Source organism: Chrysemys picta, unplaced genomic scaffold (assembly GCF_011386835.1).
Source record: "Chrysemys picta bellii isolate R12L10 unplaced genomic scaffold, ASM1138683v2 scaf10, whole genome shotgun sequence".
In the NCBI taxonomy this organism is placed as follows: domain Eukaryota; kingdom Metazoa; phylum Chordata; order Testudines; family Emydidae; genus Chrysemys; species Chrysemys picta.
This window is the reverse complement of record NW_027052717.1, coordinates 318668-343698: the sequence shown is the minus strand read 5'-3', so window position 1 is coordinate 343698 and position 25031 is coordinate 318668.

Below are 25031 nucleotides of genomic sequence, written 5' to 3'. Positions count from 1 at the left end.
CAGCTGCGAGCAGCAAACAGGGCGGCTAACAGGGGAGTTTGAGAGGGAGTTCTCATTGGAGGGGAAGGTACCTCTAATTGCATCTGTCCTTGTTGTTCTGGTGTGTTTGTTTGTAGGGGCCGGCAGGGGCTGGGAGCTGGGAAGGACTCCGAGCCCTGCGCATAGTGGGCGGGGCTTGGCTGATCAAGGGGCCCATAAAAGCGGCCGCCCAGCCAGGCAGCGGTAGCAAACAGGGCGGCTAACAGGGGAGTTTGAGAGGGAGTTCTCATTGGAGGGGAAGGTACCTCTAATTGCATCTGTCCTTGTTGTTCTGGTGTGTTTGTTTGTAGGGGCCGACAGGGGCTGGGTGCTGGGAAGGACGCCGAGCCCTGCGTATAGGTGGCGGGGCTTGACTGATCAAGGGGCCCATTAAAGCGGCCGCCCAGCCAGGCAGCAGTACAGCTGCCAGCAGCAAACAGGGCGGCTAACAGGGGAGTTTGAGAGGGAGTTCTCATTGGAGGGGAAGGTACCTGTATTTGCATCTGTCCTTGTTGTTCTTGTGTGTTTGTTTGTAGGGGCCGGCAGGGGCTGGGTGCTGGGAAGGAAGCCGAGCCCTGCGTATAGGGGGCGGGGCTTGGCTGATCAAGGGGCCCATAAAAGCGGCCGCCCAGCCAGGCAGCGGTATAGCTGCGAGCAGCAAACAGGGCGGCTAACAGGGGAGTTTGAGAGGGAGTTCTCATTGGAGGGGAAGGTACCTGTATTTGCATCTGTCCTTGTTGTTCTTGTGTGTTTGTTTGTAGGGGACGGCAGGGGCTGGGTGCTGGGAAGGACGCCGAGCCCTGCGTATAGGGGGCGGGGCTTGGCTGATCAAGGGGGCCATAAAAGCGGCCGCCCAGCCAGGCAGCGGTACAGCTGCGAGCAGCAAACAGGGCTGCTAACAGGGGAGTTTGAGAGGGAGTTCTCATTGGAGGGGAAGGTACCTCTAATTGCATCTGTCCTTGTTGTTCTGGTGTGTTTGTTTGTAGGGGCCGGCAGGGGCTGGGAGCTGGGAAGGACTCCGAGCCCTGCGCATAGTGGGCGGGGCTTGGCTGATCAAGGGGCCCATAAAAGCGGCCGCCCAGCCAGGCAGCGGTAGCAAACAGGGCGGCTAACAGGGGAGTTTGGGAGGGAGTTCTCATTGGAGGGGAAGGTACCTGTATTTGCATCTGTCCTTGTTGTTCTTGTGTGTTTGTTTGTAGGGGCCGGCAGGGGCTGGGTGCTGGGAAGGAAGCCGAGCCCTGCGTATAGGGGGCGGGGCTTGGCTGATCAAGGGGCCCATAAAAGCGGCCGCCCAGCCAGGCAGCGGTATAGCTGCGAGCAGCAAACAGGGCGGCTAACAGGGGAGTTTGAGAGGGAGTTCTCATTGGAGGGGAAGGTACCTCTAATTGCATCTGTCCTTGTTGTTCTGGTGTGTTTGTTTGTAGGGGCCGGCAGGGGCTCGGTGCTGGGAAGGACGCCGAGCCCTGCGCATAGTGGGCGGGGCTTGGCTGATCAAGGGGCCCATAAAAGCGGCCGCCCAGCCAGGCAGCGGTAGCAAACAGGGCGGCTAACAGGGGAGTTTGAGAGGGAGTTCTCATTGGAGGAGAAGGTACCTGTATTTGAATCTCTCCTTGTGTGTTTGTTTGTAGGGGCCGGCAGGAGCTGGGTGCTGGGAAGGACGCCGAGCCCTGCGTATAGGGGGCGGGGCTTGGCTGATCAAGGGGCCCAAAAAAGCGGCCGCCCAGCCAGGCAGCGGTATACCTGCGAGCAGCGGCAGCAAACAGGGGAGTTTGAGAGGGAGTTCTCATTGGAGGAGAAGGTACCTTTATTTGCATCTGTCCCTGTTGTTCTTGTGTGTTTGTTTGTAGGGGCCGGCAGGGGCTGGGTGCTGGGAAGGACGCCGAGCCCTGCGTATAGGGGGCGGGGCTTGGCTGATCAAGGGGCCCATAAAAGCGGCCGCCCAGCCAGGTAGCGGTATAGCTGCGAGCAGCGGCAGCAAACAGGGGGGTTTGAGAGGGAGTTCTCATTGGAGGGGAAGGTACCTGTATTTGCATCTGTCCTTGTTGTTCTTGTGTGTTTGTTTGTAGGGGCCGGCAGGGGCTGGGTGCTGGGAAGGACGCCGAGCCCTGCGTATAGGGGGCGGGGCTTGGCTGATCAAGGGGCCCATAAAAGCGGCCGCCCAGCCAGGCAGCGGTACAGCTGCGAGCAGCAAACAGGGCGGCTAACAGGGGAGTTTGAGAGGGAGTTCTCATTGGAGGGGAAGGTACCTGTATTTGCATCTGTCCTTGTTGTTCTTGTGTGTTTGTTTGTAGGGGTCGGCAGGGGCTGGGTGCTGGGAAGGACGCCGAGCCCTGCGTATAGGGGGCGGGGCTTGGTTGATCAAGGGGCCCATAAAAGCGGCCTCCCAGCCAGGCAGCGGTACAGCTGCGAGCAGCAAACAGGGCGGCTAACAGGGGAGTTTGAGAGGGAGTTCTCCTTGGAGGGGAAGGTACCTCTATTTGCATCTGTCCTTGTTCTTCTGGTGTGTTTGTTTGTAGGGGCCGGCAGAGGCTGGGTGCTGGGAAGGAAGCCGAGCCCTGCGTATAGGGGGCGGGGCTTGGCTGATCAAGGGGCCCATAAAAGCGGCCGCCCAGCCAGGCAGCGGTACAGCTGCGAGCAGCAAACAGGGCGGCTAACAGGGGAGTTTGAGAGGGAGTTCTCATTGGAGGGGAAGGTACCTGTATTTGCATCTGTCCTTGTTGTTCTCGTGTGTTTGTTTGTAGGGGCCGGCAGGGGCTGGGTGCTGGGAAGGACGCCGAGCCCTGTGTATAGGGGGCCGGGCTTGGCTGATCAAGGGGCCCACAAAAGCGTCCGCCCAGCCAGGCAGCGGTACAGCTGCGAGCAGCAAACAGGGCGGCTAACAGGGGAGTTTGAGAGGGAGTTCTCATTGGAGGAGAAGGTACCTGTATTTGCATCTGTCCTTGTTGTTCTTGTGTGTTTGTTTGTAGGGGCCGGCAGGGGCTGGGTGCTGGGAAGGACGCCGAGCCCTGCGTATAGGGGGCGGGGCTTGGCTGATCAAGGGGCCCATAAAAGCGGCCGCCCAGCCAGGCAGCGGTACAGCTGCGAGCAGCGGCAGCAAAGAGGGGAGTATGAGAGGGAGTTCTGATTAGAGGAAAAGGTACCTGTATTTGCATCTGTCCTTGTTGTTCTTGTGTGTTTGTTTGTAGGGGCCGGTAGGGGCTGGGTGCTGGGAAGGAAGCCGAGCCCTGCGTATAGGGGGCGGGGCTTGGCTGATCAAGGGGCCCATAAAAGCGGCCGCCCAGCCAGGCAGCGGTACAGCTGCGAGCAGCAAACAGGGCGGCTAACAGGGGAGTTTGAGAGGGAGTTCTCATTGGAGGGGAAGGTACCTGTATTTGCATCTGTCCTTGTTGTTCTTGTGTGTTTGTTTGTAGGGGCCGGCAGGGGCTGGGTGCTGGGAAGGACGCCGAGCCCTGCGTATAGGGGGCGGGGCTTGGCTATTCAAGGGGCCCATAAAGGCGGCCGTCCAGCAAGGCAGCGGTACAGCTGCGAGCAGCAAACAGGGCGGCTAACAGGGGAGTTTGAGAGGGAGTTCTCATTGGAGGGGAAGGTACCTGTATTTGCATCTGTTCTTGTTGTTCTCGTGTGTTTGTTTGTAGGGGCCGGCAGGGGCTGGGTGCTGGGAAGGACGCCGAGCCCTGCGTATAGGGGGCGGGGCTTGGCTGATCAAGGGGCCCATAAAAGCGGCCGCCCAGCCAGGCAGCGGTACAGCTGCGAGCAGCAAACAGGGCGGCTAACAGGGGAGTTTGAGAGGGAGTTCTCATTGGAGGAGAAGGTACCTGTATTTGCATCTCTCCTTGTTGTTCTCGTGTGTTTGTTTGTAGGGGCCGGCAGGGGCTGGGTGCTGGGAAAGACGCCGAGCCCTGCGTATAGGGGGCGGGGCTTGGCTGATCAAGGGGCCCATAAAAGCGGCCGCCCAGCCAGGCAGCGGTACAGCTGCGAGCAGCGGCAGCAAACAGGGGAGTTTGAGAGGGAGTTCTCATTGGAGGAGAAGGTACCTGTATTTGCATCTGTCCTTGATGTTCTCGTGTGTTTGTTTGTAGGGGCCGGCAGGGGCTGGGTGCTGGGAAGGACGCCGAGCCCTGCGTATAGGGGGGCGGGGCTTGGCTGATCAAGGGGCCCATAAAAGCGGCCGCCCAGCCAGGCAGCGGTACAGCTGCGAGCAACAAACAGGGCGGCTAACAGGGGAGTTTGAGAGGGAGTTCTCATTGGAGGAGAAGGTACCTGTATTTGCATCTGTCCTTGTTGTTCTTGTGTGTTTGTTTGTAGGGGCCGGCAGGGGCTGGGTGCTGGGAAGGACGCCTAGCCCTGCGTATAGGGGGCGGGGCTTGGCTGATCAAGGGGCCCATAAAAGCGGCCGCCCAGCCAGGCAACGGTACAGCTGCGAGCAGCAAACAGGGCGGCTAACAGGGGAGTTTGAGAGGGAGTTCTCATTGGAGGGGAAGATACCTGTATTTGCATCTGTCCTTGTTGTTCTTGTGTGTTTGTTTGTAGGGGCCGGCAGGGGCTGGGTGCTGGGAAGGACACCGAGCCCTGCGTATAGGGGGCGGGGCTTGGCTGATCAAGGGGCCCATAAAAGCGGCCGCCCAGCCAGGCAGCGGTACAGGTGCGAGCAGCGGCAGCAAACAGGGCGGCTAACAGGGGAGTTTGAGAGGGAGTTCTCATTGGAGGCGAAGGTACCTGTATTTGCATCTGTCCTTGTGTGTTTGTTTGTAGGGGCCGGCAGGGGCTGGGTGCTGGGAAGGACGCGAAGCCCTGCGTAGACGGGGCGGGTCTTGGCTGATCAAGGGGCCCATAAAAGCGGCCGCCCAGCCAGGCAGCGGTACAGCTGCGAGCAGCAAACAGGGCGGCTAACAGGGGAGTTTGAGAGGGAGTTCTCATTGGAGGAGAAGGTACCTGTATTTGCATCTGTCCTTGTGTGTTTGTTTGTAGGGGCCGGCAGGGGCTGGGTGCTGGGAAGGACGCCGAGCCCTGCGTATAGGGGGCGGGGCTTGGCTGATCACGGGGCCCATAAAAGCGGCCACGCAGCCAGGCAGCGGTACAGCTGCGAGCAGCAAACAGGGCGGCTAACAGGGGAGTTTGAGAGGGAGTTCTCATTGGAGGGGAAGGTACCTGTATTTGCATCTGTCCTTGTTGTTCTCGTGTGTTTGTTTGTAGGGGCCGGCAGGGGCTGGGTGCTGGGAAGGACGCCGAGCCCTGCGTATAGGGGGCGGGGCTTGGCTGATCAAGGGGCCCATAAAAGCGGCCGCCCAGCCAGGCAGCGGTACAGCTGCGAGCAGCAAACAGGGCGGCTAACAGGGGAGTTTGAGAGGGAGTTCTCATTGGAGGAGAAGGTACCTGTATTTGCATCTCTCCTTGTTGTTCTCGTGTGTTTGTTTGTAGGGGCCGGCAGGGGCTGGGTGCTGGGAAAGACGCCGAGCCCTGCGTATAGGGGGCGGGGCTTGGCTGATCAAGGGGCCCATAAAAGCGGCCGCCCAGCCAGGCAGCGGTACAGCTGCGAGCAGCAAACAGGGCGGCTAACAGGGGAGTTTGAGAGGGAGTTCTCATTGGAGGAGAAGGTACCTGTATTTGCATCTCTCCTTGTTGTTCTCGTGTGTTTGTTTGTAGGGGCCGGCAGGGGCTGGGTGCTGGGAAGGACGCGAAGCCCTGCGTAGACGGGGCGGGTCTTGGCTGATCAAGGGGCCCATAAAAGCGGCCGCCCAGCCAGGCAGCGGTACAGCTGCGAGCAGCAAACAGGGCGGCTAACAGGGGAGTTTGAGAGGGAGTTCTCATTGGAGGAGAAGGTAACTGTATTTGCATCTGTCCTTGTGTGTTTGTTAGTAGGGGCCGGCAGGGGCTGGGTGCTGGGAAGGACGCCGAGCCCTGCGTATAGGGGGCGGGGCTTGGCTGATCAAGGGGCCCATAAAAGCGGCCGCGCAGCCAGGCAGCGGTACAGCTGCTAGCAGCGGCAGCAAACAGGGCGGCTAACAGGGGAGTTTGAGAGGGAGTTCTCATTGGAGGAGAAGGTACCTGTATTTGCATCTGTCCGTGTGTGTTTGTTTGTAGGGGCCGGCAGGGGCTGCGTGCTGGGAAGGACGCCGAGCCCTGGGTATAGGGGGCTGGGCTTGGCTGATCAAGGGGCCCATAAAAGCGGCCGCCCAGCCAGGCAGCGGTACAGCTGCGAGCAGCGGCAGCAAACAGGGCGGCTAACAGGGGAGTTTGAGAGGGAGTTCTCATTGGAGGAGAAGGTACCTGTATTTGCATCTGTCCTTGTGTGTTTGTTTGTAGGGGCCGGCAGGGGCTGGGTGCTGGGAAGGACGCGAAGCCCTGCGTAGAGGGGGCGGGTCTTGGCTGATCAAGGGGCCCATAAAAGCGGCCGCCCAGCCAGGCAGCGGTACAGCTGCGAGCAGCAAACAGGGCGGCTAACAGGGGAGTTTGAGAGGGAGTTCTCATTGGAGGAGAAGGTACCTGTATTTGCATCTGTCCTTGTGTGTTTGTTTGTAGGGGCCGGCAGGGGCTGGGTGCTGGGAAGGACGCCGAGCCCTGCGTATAGGGGGCGGGGCTTGGCTGATCAAGGGGCCCATAAAAGCGACCGCCCAGCCAGGCAGCGGTACAGCTGCGAGCAGCAAACAGGGCGGCTAACAGGGGAGTTTGAGAGGGAGTTCTCATTGGAGGGGAAGGTACCTGTATTTGCATCTGTCCTTGTTGTTCTTGTGTGTTTGTTTGTAGGGGCCGGCAGGGGCTGGGTGCTGGGAAGGACGCCGAGCCCTGCGTATAGGGGGCGGGGCTTGGCTGATCAAGGGGCCCATAAAAGCGGCCGCCCAGCCAGGCAGCGGTACAGCTGCGAGCAGCAAACAGGGCGGCTAACATGGGAGTTTGAGAGGGAGTTCTCATTGGAGGAGAAGGTACCTGTATTTGCATCGGTCCTTGTTGTTCTTGTGTGTTTGTTTGTCGGGGCCGGCAGGGGCTGGGTGCTAGGAAGGACGCCGAGCCCTGCGTATAGGGGGCGGGGCTTGGCTGATCAAGGGGCCCATAAAAGCGGCCGCCCAGCCAGGCAGCGGTACAGCTGCGAGCAGCAAACAGGGCGGCTAACAGGGGAGTTTGAGAGGGAGTTCTCATTGGAGGAGAAGATACCTGTATTTGCATCGGTCCTTGTTGTTCTTGTGTGTTTCTTTGTAGGGGCTGGCAGGGGCTGGGTGCTGGGAAGGACGCCGAGCCCTGCGTGTAGGGGGCGGGGCTTGGCTGATCAAGGGGCCCATAAAAGCGGCCGCCCAGCCAGGCAGCGGTACAGCTGCGAGCAGCAAACAGGGCGGCTAACAGGGGAGTTTGAGAGGGAGTTCTCATTGGAGGGGAAGGTACCTGTATTTGCATCTGTCCTTGTTGTTCTTGTGTGTTTGTTTGTAGGGGCCGACAGGGGCTGGGTGCTGGGAAGGACGCCGAGCCCTGCGTATAGGGGGCGGGGCTTGGCTGATCAAGGGGCCCATAAAAGCGGCCGCCCAGCCAGGTAGCGGTACAGCTGCGAGCAGCAAACAGGGCGGCTAACAGGGGAGTTTGAGAGGGAGTTCTCATTGGAGGGGAAGGTACCTGTATTTGCATCTGTCCTTGTTGTTCTTGTGTGTTTGTTTGTAGGGGCCGGCAGGGGCTGGGTGCTGGGAAGGACGACGAGCCCTGCGTATAGGGGGCGGGGCTTGGCTGATCAAGGGGCCCATAAAAGCGGCCGCCCAGCCAGGCAGCGGTACAGCTGCGAGCAGCAAACAGGGCGGCTAACAGGGGAGTTTGAGAGGGAGTTCTCATTGGAGGGGAAGGTAACTGTATTTGCATCTGTCCTTCTGTGTTTGTTTGTAGGGGCCGGCAGGGGCTGGGTGCTGGGAAGGACGCCGAGCCCTGCGTGTAGGGGGCGGGGCTTGGCTGATCAAGGAGCCCATAAAAGCGGCCGCCCAGCCAGGCAGCTGTACAGCTGCGAGCAGCAAACCGGGGAGTTTGAGAGGGAGTTCTCATTGGAGGGGAAGGTACCTGTATTTGCATCTGTCCTTGTTGTTCTTGTGCGTTTGTTTGTAGGGGCCGGCAGGGGCTGGGTGCTGGGAAGGACGCCGAGCCCTGTGTACAGGGGGCGGGGCTTGGCTGATCAAGGGGCCCATAAAAGCGGCCGCCCAGCCAGGCAGCGGTACAGCTGCGAGCAGCAAACAGGGCGGCTAACAGGGGAATTTGAGAGGGAGTTCTCATTGGAGGGGAAGGTACCTGTATTTGCATCTGTCCTTGTTGTTCTTGTGCGTTTGTTTGTAGGGGCCGGAAGGGGCTGGGTGCTGGGAAGGAAGCCGAGCCCTGCGCATAGGGGGCGGGGCTTGGCTGATCAAGGGGCCCATAAAAGCGGCCGCCCAGCCAGGCAGCGGTACAGCTGCGAGAAGCAAACAGGGCGGCTAACAGGGGAGTTTGAGAGGGAGTTCTCATTGGAGGGGAAGGTACCTGTATTTGCATCTGTCCTTGTTGTTCTCCTGTGTTTGTTTGTAGGGGCCGGCAGGGGCTGGGTGCTGGGAAGGACGCCGAGCCCTGCGTATAGGGGGCGGGGCTTGGCTGATCAAGGGGCCCATAAAAGCGGCCGCCCAGCCAGGCAGCGGTACAGCTGCGAGCAGCAAACAGGGCGGCTAACAGGGGAATTTGAGAGGGAGTTCTCATTGGAGGGGAAGGTACCTGTATTTGCATCTGTCCTTGTTGTTCTTGTGCGTTTGTTTGTAGGGGCCGGAAGGGGCTGGGTGCTGGGAAGGAAGCCGAGCCCTGCGTATAGGGGGCGGGGCTTGGCTGATCAAGGGGCCCATAAAAGCGGCCGCCCAGCCAGGCAGCGGTACAGCTGCGAGCAGCAAACAGGGCGGCTAACAGGGGAGTTTGAGAGGGAGTTCTCATTGGAGGGGAAGGTACGTGTATTTGCATCTGTCCTTGTTGTTCTTGTGAGTTTGTTTGTAGGGGCCGACAGGGGCTGGGTGCTGGGAAGGAAGCCGAGCCCTGCGCATAGGGGGCGGGGCTTGGCTGATCAAGGGGCCCATAAAAGCGGCCGCCCAGCCAGGCAGCGGTACAGCTGCGAGAAGCAAACAGGGCGGCTAACAGGGGAGTTTGAGAGGGAGTTCTCATTGGAGGGGAAGGTACCTGTATTTGCATCTGTCCTTGTTGTTCTCCTGTGTTTGTTTGTAGGGGCCGGCAGGGGCTGGGTGCTGGGAAGGACGCCGAGCCCTGCGTATAGGGGGCGGGGCTTGGCTGATCAAGGGGCCCATAAAAGCGGCCGCCCAGCCAGGCAGCGGTACAGCTGCGAGCAGCAAACAGGGCGGCTAACAGGGGAGTTTGAGAGGGAGTACTCATTGGAAGGGAAGTTACCTGTATTTGCATCTGTCCTTGTTGTTCTTGTGTGTTTGTTTGTAGGGGCCGGCAGGGGCTGGGTGCTGGGAAGGACGCCGAGCCCTGCGTATAGGGGGCGGGGCTTGGCTGATCAAGGGGGCCATAAAAGCGGCCGCCCAGCCAGGCAGCGGTACAGCTGCGAGCAGCGGCGGCTAACAGGGGAGTTTGAGAGGGAGTTCTCATTGGAGGAGAAGGTACCTGTATTTGCATCTGTCCTTGTTGTTCTCGTGTGTTTGTTTGTAGGGGCCGGCAGGGGCTGGGTGCTGGGAAGGACGCCGAGCAATGCGTATAGGGGGCGGGGCTTGGCTGATCAAGGGGCCCATAAAAGCGGCTGCCCAGCCAGGCAGCGGTACAGCTGCGAGCAGCGGCAGCAAACAGGGGAGTTTGAGAGGGAGTTCTCATTGGAGGAGAAGGTACCTGTATTTGCATCTGTCCTTGTTGTTCTCGTGTGTTTGTTTGTAGGGGCCGGCAGGGGCTGGGTGCTGGGAAGGACGCCGAGCCCTGCGTATAGGAGGGGGGCGGGGCTTGGCTGATCAAGGGGCCCATAAAAGCGGACGCCCAGCCAGGCAGCGGTACAGCTGCGAGCAGCGGCAGCAAACAGGGGAGTTTGAGAGGGAGTTCTCATTGGAGGAGAAGGTACCTGTATTTGCATCTGTCCTTTTTGTTCTCGTGTGTTTGTTTGTAGGGGCCGGCAGGGGCTGGGTGCTGGGAAGGACGCCGAGCCCTGCGTATAGGGGGGCGGGGCTTGGCTGATCAAGGGGCCCATAAAAGCGGCCGCCCAGCCAGCCAGCGGTACAGCTGCGAGCAGCGGCAGCAAACAGGGGAGTTTGAGAGGGAGTTCTCATTGGAGGAGAAGGTACCTGTATTTGCATCTGTCTTTGTTGTTCTTGTGCGTTTGTTTGTAGGGGCCGGAAGGGGCTGGGTGCTGGGAAGGAAGCCGAGCCCTGCGTATAGGGGGCGGGGCTTGGCTGATCAAGGGGCCCATAAAAGCGGCCGCCCAGCCAGGCAGCGGTACAGCTGCGAGCAGCAAACAGGGCGGCTAACAGGGGAGTTTGAGAGGGAGTTCTCATTGGAGGAGAAAGTACCTGTATTTGCATCTGTCCTTGTTCTTCTTGTGTGTTTGTTTGTAGGGGACGGCAGGGGCTGGGTGCTGGGAAGGACGCCGAGCCTTGCGTATAGGGGGCGGGGCTTGGCTGATCAAGGGGCTCATAAAAGCGGCCGCCCAGCCAGGCAGCGGTACAGCTGCGAGCAGCAAACAGGGCGGCTAACAGGGGAGTTTGAGAGGGAGTTCTCATTGGAGGAGAAAGTACCTGTATTTGCATCTGTCCTTGTTGTTCTTGTGCGTTTGTTTGTAGGGGCCGGCAGGGGCTGGGTGCTGGGAAGGACGCCGAGCCTTGCGTATAGGGGGCGGGGCTTGGCTGATCAAGGGGCTCATAAAAGCGGCCGCCCAGCCAGGCAGCGGTACAGCTGCGAGCAGCAAACAGGGCGGCTAACAGGGGAGTTTGAGAGGGAGTTCTCATTGGAGGAGAAAGTACCTGTATTTGCATCTGTCCTTGTTGTTCTTGTGTGTTTGTTTGTAGGGGCCGGCAGGGGCTAGGTGCTGGGAAGGACTCCGGGCCCTGCGTATAGGGGGCGGGGCTTGGCTGATCAAGGGGCCCATAAAAGCGGCCGCCCAGCCAGGCAGCGGTACAGCTGCGAGCAGCAAACAGGGGAGTTTGAGAGGGAGTTCTCATTGGAGGGGAAGGTACGTGTATTTGCATCTGTCCTTGTTGTTCTTGTGAGTTTGTTTGTAGGGGCCGACAGGGGCTGGGTGCTGGGAAGGAAACCGAGCCCTGCGCATAGGGGGCGGGGCTTGGCTGATCAAGGGGCCCATAAAAGCGGCCGCCCAGCCAGGCAGCGGTACAGCTGCGAGAAGCAAACAGGGCGGCTAACAGGGGAGTTTGAGAGGGAGTTCTCATTGGATGGGAAGGTACCTGAATTTGCATCTGTCCTTGTTGTTTTCCTGTGTTTGTTTGTAGGGGCCGGCAGGGGCTGGGTGCTGGGAAGGACGCCGAGCCCTGCGTATAGGTGGCGGGGCTTGGCTGATCAAGGGGCCGATAAAAGCGGCCGCCCAGCCAGGCAGCGGTACAGCTGCGAGCAGCAAACAGGGCGGCTAACAGGGGAGTTTGAGAGGGAGTACTCATTGGAAGGGAAGTTACCTGTATTTGCATCTGTCCTTGTTGTTCTTGTGTGTTTGTTTGTAGGGGCCGGCAGGGGCTGGGTGCTGGGAAGGACGCCGAGCCCTGCGTATAGGGGGCGGGGCTTGGCTGATCAAGGGGGCCATAAAAGCGGCCGCCCAGCCAGGCAGCGGTACAGCTGCGAGCAGCTGCGGCTAAAAGGGGAGTTTGAGAGGGAGTTCTCATTGGAGGAGAAGGTACCTGTATTTGCATCTGTAATTTTTGTTCTCGTGTGTTTGTTTGTAGGGGCCGGCAGGGGCTGGGTGCTGGGAAGGACGCCGAGCCCTGCGTATAGGGGGCGGGGCTTGGCTGATCAAGGGGCCCATAAAAGCGGCCGCCCAGCCAGGCAGCGGTACAGCTGCGAGCAGCGGCAGCAAACAGGGGAGTTTGAGAGGGAGTTCTCATTGGAGGAGAAGGTACCTGTATTTGCATCTGTCCTTGTTGTTCTCGTGTGTTTGTTTGTAGGGGCCGGCAGGGGCTGGGTGCTGGGAAGGACGCCGAGCCCTGCGTATAGGGGGGCGGGGCTTGGCTGATCAAGGGGCCCATAAAAGCGGCCGCCCAGCCAGCCAGCGGTACAGCTGCGAGCAGCGGCAGCAAACAGGGGAGTTTGAGAGGGAGTTCTCATTGGAGGAGAAGGTACCTGTATTTGCATCTGTCTTTGTTGTTCTTGTTTGTTTGTTTGTAGGGGCCGGCAGGGGCTGGGTGCTGGGAAGGACGCCGAGCCCTGCGTATAGGGGGCGGGGCTTGGCTGATCAAGGGGCCCATAAAAGCGGCCGCCCAGCCAGGCAGCGGTACAGCTGCGAGCAGCAAACAGGGCGGCTAACAGGGGAGTTTGAGAGGGAGTTCTCATTGGAGGCGAAGGTACCTGTATTTGCATCTGTCCTTGTTGTTCTTGTGTGTTTGTTTGTAGGGGCCGGCAGGGGCTGGGTGCTGGGAAGGACGCCGAGCCCTGCGTATAGGGGGCGGGGCTTGGCTGATCAAGGGGGCCATAAAAGCGGCCGCCCAGCCAGGCAGCGGTACAGCTGCGAGCAGCGGCGGCTAACAGGGGAGTTTGAGAGGGAGTTCTCATTGGAGGAGAAGGTACCTGTATTTGCATCTGTAATTTTTGTTCTCGTGTGTTTGTTTGTAGGGGCCGGCAGGGGCTGGGTGCTGGGAAGGACGCCGAGCCCTGCGTATAGGGGGCGGGGCTTGGCTGATCAAGGGGCCCATAAAAGCGGCCGCCCAGCCAGGGAGCAGTACAGCTGCGAGCAGCGGCAGCAAACAGGGGAGTTTGAGAGGGAGTTCTCATTGTAGGAGAAGGTACCTGTATTTGCATCTGTCCTTGTTGTTCTCGTGTGTTTGTTTGTAGGGGCCGGCAGGGGCTGGGTGCTGGGAAGGACGCCGAGCCCTGCGTATAGGGGGGCGGGGCTTGGCTGATCAAGGGGCCCATAAAAGCGGCCGCCCAGCCAGCCAGCGGTACAGCTGCGAGCAGCGGCAGCAAACAGGGGAGTTTGAGAGGGAGTTCTCATTGGAGGAGAAGGTACCTGTATTTGCATCTGTCTTTGTTGTTCTTGTTTGTTTGTTTGTAGGGGCCGGCAGGGGCTGGGTGCTGGGAAGGACGCCGAGCCCTGCGTATAGGGGGCGGGGCTTGGCTGATCAAGGGGCCCATAAAAGCGGCCGCCCAGCCAGGCAGCGGTACAGCTGCGAGCAGCAAACAGGGCGGCTAACAGGGGAGTTTGAGAGGGAGTTCTCATTGGAGGGGAAGGTACCTGTATTTGCATCTGTCCTTGTTGTTCTTGTGTGTTTGTTTGTAGGGGCCGGCAGGGGCTGGGTGCTGGGAAGGACGCCGAGCCCTGCGTATAGGGGGCGGGGCTTGGCTTGTCAAGGGGCCCATAAAAGCGGCCGCCCAGCCAGGCAGCGGTACAGCTGCGAGCAGCAAACAGGGCGGCTAACAGGGGAGTTTGAGAGGGAGTTCTCATTGTAGGGGAAGGTATCTGTATTTGCATCTGTCCTTGTTGTTCTTGTGCGTTTGTTTGTAGGGGCCGGCAGGGGCTGGGTGCTGGGAAGGACGCCGAGCCCTGCGTATAGGGGGCGGGGCTTGGCTGGTCAAGGGGCCCATAAAAGCGGCCGCCCAGCCAGCCAGCGGTACAGCTGCGAGCAGCGGCAGCAAACAGGGGAGTTTGAGAGGGAGTTCTCATTGGAGGAGAAGGTACCTGTATTTGCATCTGTCCTTGTTGTTCTTGTGTGTTTGTTTGTAAGGGCCGGCAGGGGCTGGGTGCTGGGAAGGACGCCGAGCCCTGCGTATAGGGGGCGGGGCTTGGCTGATCAAGAGGCCCATAAAAGCGGCCGCCCAGCCAGGCAGCGGTACAGCTGCGAGCAGCAAAGAGGGCGGCTAACAGGGGAGTTTGAGAGGGAGTTCTCATTGGAGGAGAAGGTACCTGTATTTGCCTCTGTCCTTGTGTATTTGTTTGTAGGGGCCGGCAGGGGCTGGGTGCTGGGAAGGAGGCCGAGCCCTGCGTATAGGGGGCGGGGCTTGGCTGATCAAGGGGCCCATAAAAGCGGCCGCCCAGCCAGGCAGCGGTACAGCTGCGAGCAGCAAACAGGGCGGCTAACAGGGGAGTTTGAGAGGGAGTTCTCATTGGAGGAGAAGGTACCTGTATTTGCATCTGTCCTTGTGTGTTTGTTTGTAGAGGCCGGCAGGGGCTGGGTGCTGGGAAGGACGCCGAGCACTGCGTATAGGGGGCAGGGCTTGGCTGATCAAGGGGCCCATAAAAGCGGCTGCCCAGCCAGGCAGCGGTACAGCTGCGAGCAGCAAACAGGGCGGCTAACAGGGGAGTTTGAGAGGGAGTTCTCATTGGAGGAGAAGGTACCTGTATTTGCATCTGTCCTTGAGTGTTTGTTTGTAGGGGCCGGCAGGGCCTGGGTGCTGGGAAGGACGCCGAGCCGTGCGTATAGGGGGCGGGGCTTGGCTGATCAAGGGGCCCATAAAACAGCCGCCCATTCAGGCATCGGTACAGCTGCGAGCAGCAAACAGGGCGGCTAACAGGGGAGTTTGAGAGGGAGTTCTCATTGGAGGCGAAGGTACCTGTATTTGCATCTGTCCTTGTTGTTCTTGTGTGTTTGTTTGTAGGGGCCGGCAGGGGCTGGGTGCTGGGAAGGACGCCGAGCCCTGCGTATAGGGAGCGGGGCTCGGCTGATCAAGGGGCCCATAAAAGCGGCCGCCCAGCCAGGCAGCGGTACAGCTGCGAGCAGCAAACAGGGCGGCTAACAGGGGAGTTTGAGAGGGAGTTCTCATTGGAGGCGAAGGTACCTGTATTTGCATCTGTCCTTGTTGTTCTTGTGTGTTTGTTTGTAGGGGCCGTAAGGGCCGGCAGGGGCTGGGTGCTGGGAAGGACGCCGAGCCCTGCGTATAGGGGGCGGGGCTTGGCTGATCAAGAGGCCCATAAAAGCGGCCGCCCAGCCAGGCAGCGGTACAGCTGCGAGCAGCAAAGAGGGCGGCTAACAGGGGAGTTTGAGAGGGAGTTCTCATTGGAGGAGAAGGTACCTGTATTTGCCTCTGTCCTTGTGTATTTGTTTGTAGGGGCCGGCAGGGGCTGGGTGCTGGGAAGGAGGCCGAGCCCTGCGTATAGGGGGCGGGGCTTGGCTGATCAAGGGGCCCATAAAAGCGGCCGCCCAGCCAGGCAGCGGTACAGCTGCGAGCAGCAAACAGGGCGGCTAACAGGGGAGTTTGAGAGGGAGTTCTCATTGGAGGAGAAGGTACCTGTATTTGCATCTGTCCTTGTGTGTTTGTTTGTAGAGGCCGGCAGGGGCTGGGTGCTGGGAAGGACGCCGAGCACTGCGTATAGGGGGCAGGGCTTGGCTGATCAAGGGGCCCATAAAAGCGGCTGCCCAGCCAGGCAGTGGTACAGCTGCGAGCAGCAAACAGGGCGGCTAACAGGGGAGTTTGAGAGGGAGTTCTCATTGGAGGAGAAGGTACCTGTATTTGCATCTGTCCTTGAGTGTTTGTTTGTAGGGGCCGGCAGGGCCTGGGTGCTGGGAAGGACGCCGAGCCGTGCGTATAGGGGGCGGGGCTTGGCTGATCAAGGGGCCCATAAAACAGCCGCCCATTCAGGCATCGGTACAGCTGCGAGCAGCAAACAGGGCGGCTAACAGGGGAGTTTGAGAGGGAGTTCTCATTGGAGGCGAAGGTACCTGTATTTGCATCTGTCCTTGTTGTTCTTGTGTGTTTGTTTGTAGGAGCCGGCAGGGGCTGGGTGCTGGGAAGGACGCCGAGTCCTGCGTATAGGGGGCGGGGCTTGGCTGATCAAGGGGCCCATAAAAGCGGCCGCCCAGCCAGGCAGCGGTACAGCTGCGAGCAGCAAACAGGGCGGCTAACAGGGGAGTTTGAGAGGGAGTTCTCATTGGAGGAGAAGGTACCTGTATTCGCATCTGTCCTTGTGTGTTTGTTTGTAGGGGCCGGCAGGGGCTGGGTGCTGGGAAGGACGCCGAGCCCTGCGTATAGGGGGCGGGGCTTGGCTTGTCAAGGGGCCCATAAAAGCGGCCTCCCAGCCAGGCAGCGGTACAGCTGCGAGCAGCAAACAGGGCGGCTAACAGGGGAGTTTGAGAGGGAGTTCTCATTGTAGGGGAAGGTATCTGTATTTGCATCTGTCCTTGTTGTTCTTGTGCGTTTGTTTGTAGGGGCCGGCAGGGGCTGGGTGCTGGGAAGGACGCCGAGCCCTGCGTATAGGGGGCGGGGCTTGGCTGGTCAAGGGGCCCATAAAAGCGGCCGCCCAGCCAGCCAGCGGTACAGCTGCGAGCAGCGGCAGCAAACAGGGGAGTTTGAGAGGGAGTTCTCATTGGAGGAGAAGGTACCTGTATTTGCATCTGTCCTTGTTGTTCTTGGTTGTTTGTTTGTAGGGGCCGGCAGGGGCTGGGTGCTGGGAAGGACGCCGAGCCCTGCGTATAGGGGGCGGGGCTTGGCTGATCAAGGGGCCCATAAAAGCGGCCGCCCAGCCAGGCAGCGGTACAGCTGCTAGCAGCAAACAGGGCGGCTAACAGGGGAGTTTGAGAGGGAGTTCTCATTGGAGGGGAAGGTACCTGTATTTGCATCTGTCCTTGTTGTTCTTGTGTGTTTGTTTGTAAGGGCCGGCAGGGGCTGGGTGCTGGGAAGGACGCCGAGCCCTGCGTATAGGGGGCGGGGCTTGGCTGATCAAGAGGCCCATAAAAGCGGCCGCCCAGCCAGGCAGCGGTACAGCTGCGAGCAGCAAAGAGGGCGGCTAACAGGGGAGTTTGAGAGGGAGTTCTCATTGGAGGAGAAGGTACCTGTATTTGCCTCTGTCCTTGTGTATTTGTTTGTAGGGGCCGGCAGGGGCTGGGTGCTGGGAAGGAGGCCGAGCCCTGCGTATAGGGGGCGGGGCTTGGCTGATCAAGGGGCCCATAAAAGCGGCCGCCCAGCCAGGCAGCGGTACAGCTGCGAGCAGCAAACAGGGCGGCTAACAGGGGAGTTTGAGAGGGAGTTCTCATTGGAGGAGAAGGTACCTGTATTTGCATCTGTCCTTGTGTGTTTGTTTGTAGAGGCCGGCAGGGGCTGGGTGCTGGGAAGGACGCCGAGCACTGCGTATAGGGGGCAGGGCTTGGCTGATCAAGGGGCCCATAAAAGCGGCTGCCCAGCCAGGCAGTGGTACAGCTGCGAGCAGCAAACAGGGCGGCTAACAGGGGAGTTTGAGAGGGAGTTCTCATTGGAGGAGAAGGTACCTGTATTTGCATCTGTCCTTGTTGTTCTTGGTTGTTTGTTTGTAGGGGCCGGCAGGGGCTGGGTGCTGGGAAGGACGCCGAGCCCTGCGTATAGGGGGCGGGGCTTGGCTGATCAAGGGGCCCATAAAAGCGGCCGCCCAGCCAGGCAGCGGTACAGCTGCTAGCAGCAAACAGGGCGGCTAACAGGGGAGTTTGAGAGGGAGTTCTCATTGGAGGCGAAGGTACCTGTATTTGCATCTGTCCTTGTTGTTCTTGTGTGTTTGTTTGTAGGGGCCGGCAGGGGCTGGGTACTGGGAAGGACGCCGAGCCCTGCGTACAGGGAGCGGGGCTCGGCTGATCAAGGGGCCCATAAAAGCGGCCGCCCAGCCAGGCAGCGGTACAGCTGCGAGCAGCAAACAGGGCGGCTAACAGGGGAGTTTGAGAGGGAGTTCTCATTGGAGGCGAAGGTACCTGTATTTGCATCTGTCCTTGTTGTTCTTGTGTGTTTGTTTGTAGGGGCCGGCAGGGGCTGGGTGCTGGGAAGGACGCCGAGCCCTGCGTATAGGGGGCGGGGCTTGGCTGATCAAGGGGCCCATAAAAGCGGCCGCCCAGCCAGGCAGCGGTACAGCTGCGAGCAGCAAACAGGGCGGCTAACAGGGGAGTTTGAGAGGGAGTTCTCATTGGAGGAGAAGGTACCTGTATTCGCATCTGTCCTTGTGTGTTTGTTTGTAGGGGCCGGCAGGGGCTGGGTGCTGGGAAGGACGCCGAGCCCTGCGTATAGGGAGCGGGGCTCGGCTGATCAAGGGGCCCATAAAAGCGGCCGCCCAGCCAGGCAGCGGTACAGCTGCGAGCAGCAAACAGGGCGGCTAACAGGGGAGTTTGAGAGGGAGTTCTCATTGGAGGCGAAGGTACCTGTATTTGCATCTGTCCTTGTTGTTCTTGTGTGTTTCTTTGTAGGGGCCGGCAGGGGCTGGGTGCTGGGAAAGACGTCGAGCCCTGCGTATAGGGGGCGGGGCTTGGATGATCAAGGGGCCCATAAAAGCGGCCGCCCAGCCAGGCAGCGGTACAGCTGCGAGCAACAAACAGGGCGGCTAACAGGCGAGTTTGAGAGGAGTTCTCATTGGAGGCGAAGGTACCTGTATTTGCATCTGTCCTTGTTGTTCTTGTGTGTTTGTTTGTAGGGGCCGGCAGGGGCTGGGTGCTGGGAAGGACGCCGAGCCCTGCGTATAGGGAGCGGGGCTCGGCTGATCAAGGGGCCCATAAAAGCGGCCGCCCAGCCAGGCAGCGGTACAGCTGCGAGCAGCAAACAGGGCGGCTAACAGGGGAGTTTGAGAGGGAGTTCTCATTGGAGGCGAAGGTACCTGTATTTGCATCTGTCCTTGTTGTTCTTGTGTGTTTGTTTGTAGGGGCCGGCAGGGGCTGGGTGCTGGGAAGGACGCCGAGCCCTGCGTATAGGGGGCGGGGCTTGGCTGATCAAGGGGCCCATAAAAGCGGCCGCCCAGCCAGGCAGCGGTACAGCTGCGAGCAGCAAACAGGGCGGCTAACAGGGGAGTTTGAGAGGGAGTTCTCATTGGAGGAGAAGGTACCTGTATTCGCATCTGTCCTTGTGTGTTTGTTTGTAGGGGCCGGCAGGGGCTGGGTGCTGGGAAGGACGCCGAGCCCTGCGTATAGGGAGCGGGGCTCGGCTGATCAAGGGGCCCATAAAAGCGGCCGCCCAGCCAGGCAGCGGTACAGCTGCGAGCAGCAAACAGGGCGGCTAACAGGGGAGTTTGAGAGGGAGTTCTCATTGGAGGCGAAGGTACCTGTATTTGCATCTGTCCTTGTTGTTCTTGTGTGTTTCTTTGTAGGGGCCGGCAGGGGCTGGGTGCTGGGAAAGACGTCGAGCCCTGCGTATAGGGGGCGGGGCTTGGATGATCAAGGGGCCCATAAAAGCGGCCGCCCAGCCAGGCAGCGGTACAGCTGCGAGCAACAAACAGGGCGGCTAACAGGCGAGTTTGAGAGGAGTTCTCATTGGAGGCGAAGGTACCTGTATTTGCATCTGTCCTTGTTGTTCTTGTGTGTTTGTTTGTAGGGGCCGGCAGGGGCTGGGTGCTGGGAAGGACGCCGAGCCCTCCGTATAGGGGGCGGGGCTTGGCTGATCAAGCGGCCATAAAAGCGGCCGCCCAGCCAGGCAGCGGTACAGTTGCGAGCAGCAAACAGGGCGGCTAACAGGGGAGTTTGAGAGGGAGTTCTCATTGGAGGTGAAGGTACCTCTATTTGCATCTGTCCTTGTTGTTCTTGTGTGTTTGTTTGTAGGGGCCGGCAGGGGCTGGGTGCTGGGAAGGACGCCGAGCCCTGCGTATAGGGGGCGGGGCTTGGCTGATCAAGGGGCCCATAAAAGCGGCCGCCCAGCCAGGCAGCGGTACAGCTGCGAGCAGCAAACAGGGCCGCTAACAGGGGAGTTTGAGAGGGAGTTCTCATTGGAGGGGAAGGTTCCTGTGTTTGCATCTGTCCTTGTTGTTCTTGTGTGTTTGTTTGTAGGGGCCGGCAGGGGCTGGGTGCTGGGAAGGACGCCGAGCCCTGCGTATAGGGGGCGGGGCTTGGCTGATCAAGGGGCCCATAAAAGCGGCCGCCCAGCCAGGCAGCGGTACAGCTGCGAGCAGCAAACAGGGCGGCTAACAGGGGAGTTTGAGAGGGAGTTCTCATTGGAGGGGAAGGTACCTGTATTTGCATCTGTCCTTGTTGTTCTTGTGTGTTTGTTTGTAGGGGCTGGCAGGGGCTGGGTGCTGGGAAGGACGCCGAGCCCTGCGATAGGGGGCGGGGCTTGGCTGATCAAGGGGCCCATAAAAGCGGCTGCCCAGCCAGGCAGCGGTACAGCTGCGAGCAGCAAACAGGGCGGCTAACAGGGGAGTTTCAGAGGGAGTTCTCATTGGAGGAGAAGGTACCTGTATTCGCATCTGTCCTTGTGTGTTTGTTTGTAGGGGCCGGCAGGGGCTGGGTGCTGGGAAGGACGCCGAGCCCTGCGTATAGGGGGCGGGGCTTGGCTGATCAAGGGGCCCATAAAACGGCCGCCCAGCCAGGCATCGGTACAGCTGCTAGCAGCGGCAGCAAACAGGGCGGCTAACAGGGGAGTTTGAGAGGGAGTTCTCATTGGAGGAGAAGGTACCTGTATTTGCATCTGTCCTTGTGTGTTTGTTTGTAGGGGCCGGCAGGGGCTGGGTGCTGGGAAGGACGCCGAGCCCTGCGTATATGGGGCTGGGCTTGGCTGATCAAGGGGCCCATAAAAGCGGCCGCCCAGCCAGGCAGCGGTACAGCTGCGAGCAGCGGCAGCAAACAGGGCGGCTAACAGGGGAGTTTGAGAGGGAGTTCTCATTGGAGGCGAAGGTACCTGTATTTTCATCTGTCCTTGTGTGTTTGTTTGTAGGGGCCGGCAGGGGCTGGGTGCTGGGAAGGACGCCGAGCCCTGCGTATAGGGGGCGGGGCTTCGCTGATCAAGGGGCCCATTAAAGCGGCCGCCCAGCCAGGCAGCGGTACAGCTGCAAGCAGCAAACAGGGCGGCTAACAGGGGAGTTTGAGAGGGAGTTCTCATTGGAGGAGAAGGTACCTGTATTTGCATCTCTCCTTGTGTGTTTGTTTGTAGAGGCCGGCAGGGGCTGGGTGCTGGGAAGGATGCCGAGCCCTGCGTATAGGGGGCGGGGCTTGGCTGATCAAGGGGCCCATAAAAGCGGCCGCCCAGCCAGGCAGCGGTACAGCTGCGAGCAGCAAACAGGGCGGCTAACAGGGGAGTTTGAGAGGGAGTTCTCATTGGAGGAGAAGGTACCTTTATTTGCATCTGTCCTTGTTGTTCTTGTGTGTTTGTGTGTAGAGGCCGGCAGGGGCTGGGTGCTGGGAAGGACGCCGAGCCCTGCGTATAGGGGGCGGGGCTTCGCTGATCAAGGGGCCCATAAAAGCGGCCGCCCAGCCACGCAGCGGTACAGCTGCGAGCAGCAAACTGTGGAGTTTGAGAGGGAGTTCTCATTGGAGGAGAAGGTACCTGTATTTGCATCTGTCCTTGTGTGTTTGTTTGTAGGGGCCGGCAGGGCCTGGGTGCTGGGAAGGACGCCGAGCCCTGCGTATAGGGGGCGGGGCTTGGCTGATCAAGGGGCCCATAAAAGCGGCCGCCCAGCCAGGCAGCGGTACAGCTGCGAGCAGCAAAAAGGGCGGCTAACAGGGGAGTTTGAGAGGGAGTTCTCATTGGAGGAGAAGGTACCTGTATTTGCATCTGTCCTTGTGTGTTTGTTTGTAGGGGCCGGCAGGGCCTGGGTGCTGGGAAGGACGCCGAGCCCTGCATATAGGGGGCGGGGCTTGGCTGATCAAGGGGCCCATAAAAGCGGCCGCCGAGCCAGGCAGCGGTACAGCTGCGAGCAGCAAACAGGGCGGCTAACAGGGGAGTTTGAGAGGGAGTTCTCATTGGAGGGGAAGTTACCTGTATTTGCATCTGTCCTTGTTGTTCTTGTGTGTTTGTTTGTAGGGGCCGGCAGGGGCTGGGTGCTGGGAAGGACGCCGAGCCCTGCGTATAGGGGGCGGGGCTTGGCTGATCAAGGGGCCCATAAAAGCGGCCGCCCAGCCAGGCAGCGGTACAGCTGCGAGCAGCGGCAGCAAACAGGGGAGTTTGAGAGGGAGTTCTCATTGGAGGAGAAGGTACCTGTATTTGCATCTGTGCTTGTTGTTCTTGTGTGTTTGTTTGTAGGAACGGGCAGGGGTTGGGTGCTGGGAAGGACGCCGAGCCCTGCGTATAGGGGGCGGGGCTTGGCTGATCAAAGGGCCCATAAAAGCGGCCGTTCAGCCAGGCAGCGGCAGCAAACAGGGGAGTTTGAGAGGGAGTTCTCATTGGAGGAGAAGGTACCTGTATTCGCATCTGTCCTTGTGTGTTTGTTTGTAGGGGCCGGAACGGGGTGGGTGCTGGGAAGGACGCCGAGCCCTGCGTATATGTGGCCGGGCTTGGCTGATCAAGGGGCCCATAAAAGCGGCCGCCCAGCCAGGCAGCGGTACAGCTGCGAGCAGCGGCAGCAAACAGGGGAGTTTGAGAGGGAGTTCTCATTGGAGGGGAAGGTACCTGTATTTGCATCTGTCCTTGTTGTTCTTGTGTGTTTGTTTGTAGGGGCCGGCAGGGGCTGGGTGCTGGGAAGGACGCCGAGCCCTGCGTATAGGGGGCGGGGCTTGGCTGATCAAGGGGCCCATAAAAGCGGCCGCCCAGCCAGGCAGCGGTACAGCTGCGAGCAGCAAACAGGGCGGCTAACAGGGGAGTTTCAGAGGGAGTTCTCATTGGAGGGGAAGGTACCTGTATTTGCATCTGTCCTTGTTGTTCTTGTGTGTTTGTTTGTAGGGGCCGGCAGGGCCTGGGTGCTGGGAAGGACGCCGAGCCCTGCGTATAGGGGGCGGGGCTTGGCTGATCAAGGGGCCCATAAAAGCGGCCGCCCAGCCAGGCAGCGGTACAGCTGCGAGCAGCAAAAAGGGCGGCTAACAGGGGAGTTTGAGAGGGAGTTCTCATTGGAGGAGAAGGTACCTGTATTTGCATCTGTCCTTATTTGTTTGTTTGTAGGGGCCGGCAGGGCCTGGGTGCTGGGAAGGACGCCGAGCCCTGCATATAGGGGGCGGGGCTTGGCTGATCAAGGGGCCCATAAAAGCGGCCGCCGAGCCAGGCAGCGGTACAGCTGCGAGCAGCAAACAGGGCGGCTAACAGGGGAGTTTGAGAGGGAGTTCTCATTGGAGGGGAAGTTACCTGTATTTGCATCTGTCCTTGTTGTTCTTGTGTGTTTGTTTGTAGGGGCCGGCAGGGGCTGGGTGCTGGGAAGGACGCCGAGCCCTGCGTATAGGGGGCGGGGCTTGGCTGATCAAGGGGCCCATAAAAGCGGCCGCCCAGCCAGGCAGCGGTACAGCTGCGAGCAGCAAACAGGGCGGCTAACAGGGGAGTTTGAGAGGGAGTTCTCATTGGAGGAGAAGGTACCTGTATTTGCATCTGTCCTTGTGTGTTTCTTTGTAGAGGCCGGCAGGGGCTGGGTGCTGGGAAGGACGCCGAGCCCTGCGTATAGGGGGCGGGGCTTGGCTGATCAAGGGGCCCATAAAAGCGGCCGCCCAGCCAGGCAGCGGTACAGCTGCGAGCAGCAAACAGGGGAGTTTGAGAGGGAGTTCTCATTGGAGGAGAAGGTACCTCTATTTGCATCTGTCCTTGTGTGTTTGTTTGTAGGGGCCCGCAGGGGCTGGGTGCTGGGAAGGACGCCGAGCCCTGCGTATAGGGGGCGGGGCTTGGCTGATTAAGGGGCCCATAAAAGCGGCCGGCCAGCCAGGCAGCGGTACAGCTGCGAGCAGCAAACAGGGCGGCTAACAGGGAAGTTTGAGAGGGAGTTCTCATTGGAGGAGACGGTACCTGTATTTGCATCTGTCCTTGTTGTTCTTGTGTGTTTGTTTGTAGGGGCCGGCAGGGGCTGGGTGCTGGGAAGGACGCCGAGTCCTGGGTATAGGGGGCGGGCCTTGGCTGATCAAGGGGCCCATAAAAGCGGCCGCCCAGCCAGGCAGCGGTACAGCTGCGAGCAGCAAACAGGGCGGCTAACAGGGGAGTTTGAGAGGGAGTTCTCATTGGAGGAGAAGGTACCTGTATTCGCATCTGTCCTTGTGTGTTTGTTTGTAGGAGCCGGCAGGGGCTGGGTGCTGGGAAGGACGCCGAGCCCTGCGTATAGGGGGCGGGGCTTGGCTGATCAAGGGGCCCATAAAAGCGGCCGCCCAGCCAGGCAGCGGTACAGCTGCGAGCAGCAAACAGGGAGGCTAACAGGGGAGTTTGAGAGGGAGTTCTCATTGGAGGAGAAGGTACCTGTATTCGCATCTGTCCTTGTGTGTTTGTTTGTAGGGGCCGGCGGGGGCTGGGTGCTGGGAAGGACACCGAGCCCTGCGTATAGGGGGCGGGGCTTGGCTGATCAAAGGGCCCATAAAAGCGGCCGCCCAGCCAGGCAGCGGCAGCAAACAGGGGAGTTTGAGAGGGAGTTCTCATTGGAGGAGAAGGTACCTGTATTTGCATCTGTCCTTGTTGTTCTTGTGTGTTTGTTTGTAGGGGCCGGTAGGGGCTGGGTGCTGGGAAGGACGCCGAGCCCTGCGTATAGGGGGCGGGGCTTGGCTGATCAAGGGGTCCATAAAAGCGGCCGCCCAGCCAGGCAGCGGTACAGCTGCGAGGAGCAAACAGGGCGGCTAACAGGGGAGTTTGAGAGGGAGTTCTCATTGGAGGAGAAGGTACCTGTATTTGCATCTGTCCTTGTGTGTTTGTTTGTAGGGGCCGGCAGGGCCTGGGTGCTGGGAAGGACGCCGAGCCCTGCGTATAGGGGGCGGGGCTTGGCTGATCAAGGGGCCCATAAAAGCGGCCGCCCAGCCAGGCAGCGGTACAGCTGCGAGCAGCAAACAGGGCGGCTAACAGGGGAGTTTGAGAGGGAGTTCTCATTGGAGGAGAAGGTACCTGTATTTGCATGTGTCCTTGTGTGTTTGTTTGTAGAGGCCGGCAGGGGCTGGGTGCTGGGAAGGACTCCGAGCCCTGCCTATAGGGGGCGGGGCTTGGCTGATCAAGGGGCCCATAAAAGCGGCCGCCCAGCCAGGCAGCGGTACAGCTGCGAGCAGCAAACAGGGCGGCTAACAGGGGAGTTTGAGAGGGAGTTCTCATTGGAGGAGAAGGTACCTGTATTTGCATCTGTCCTTGTTGTTCTTGTG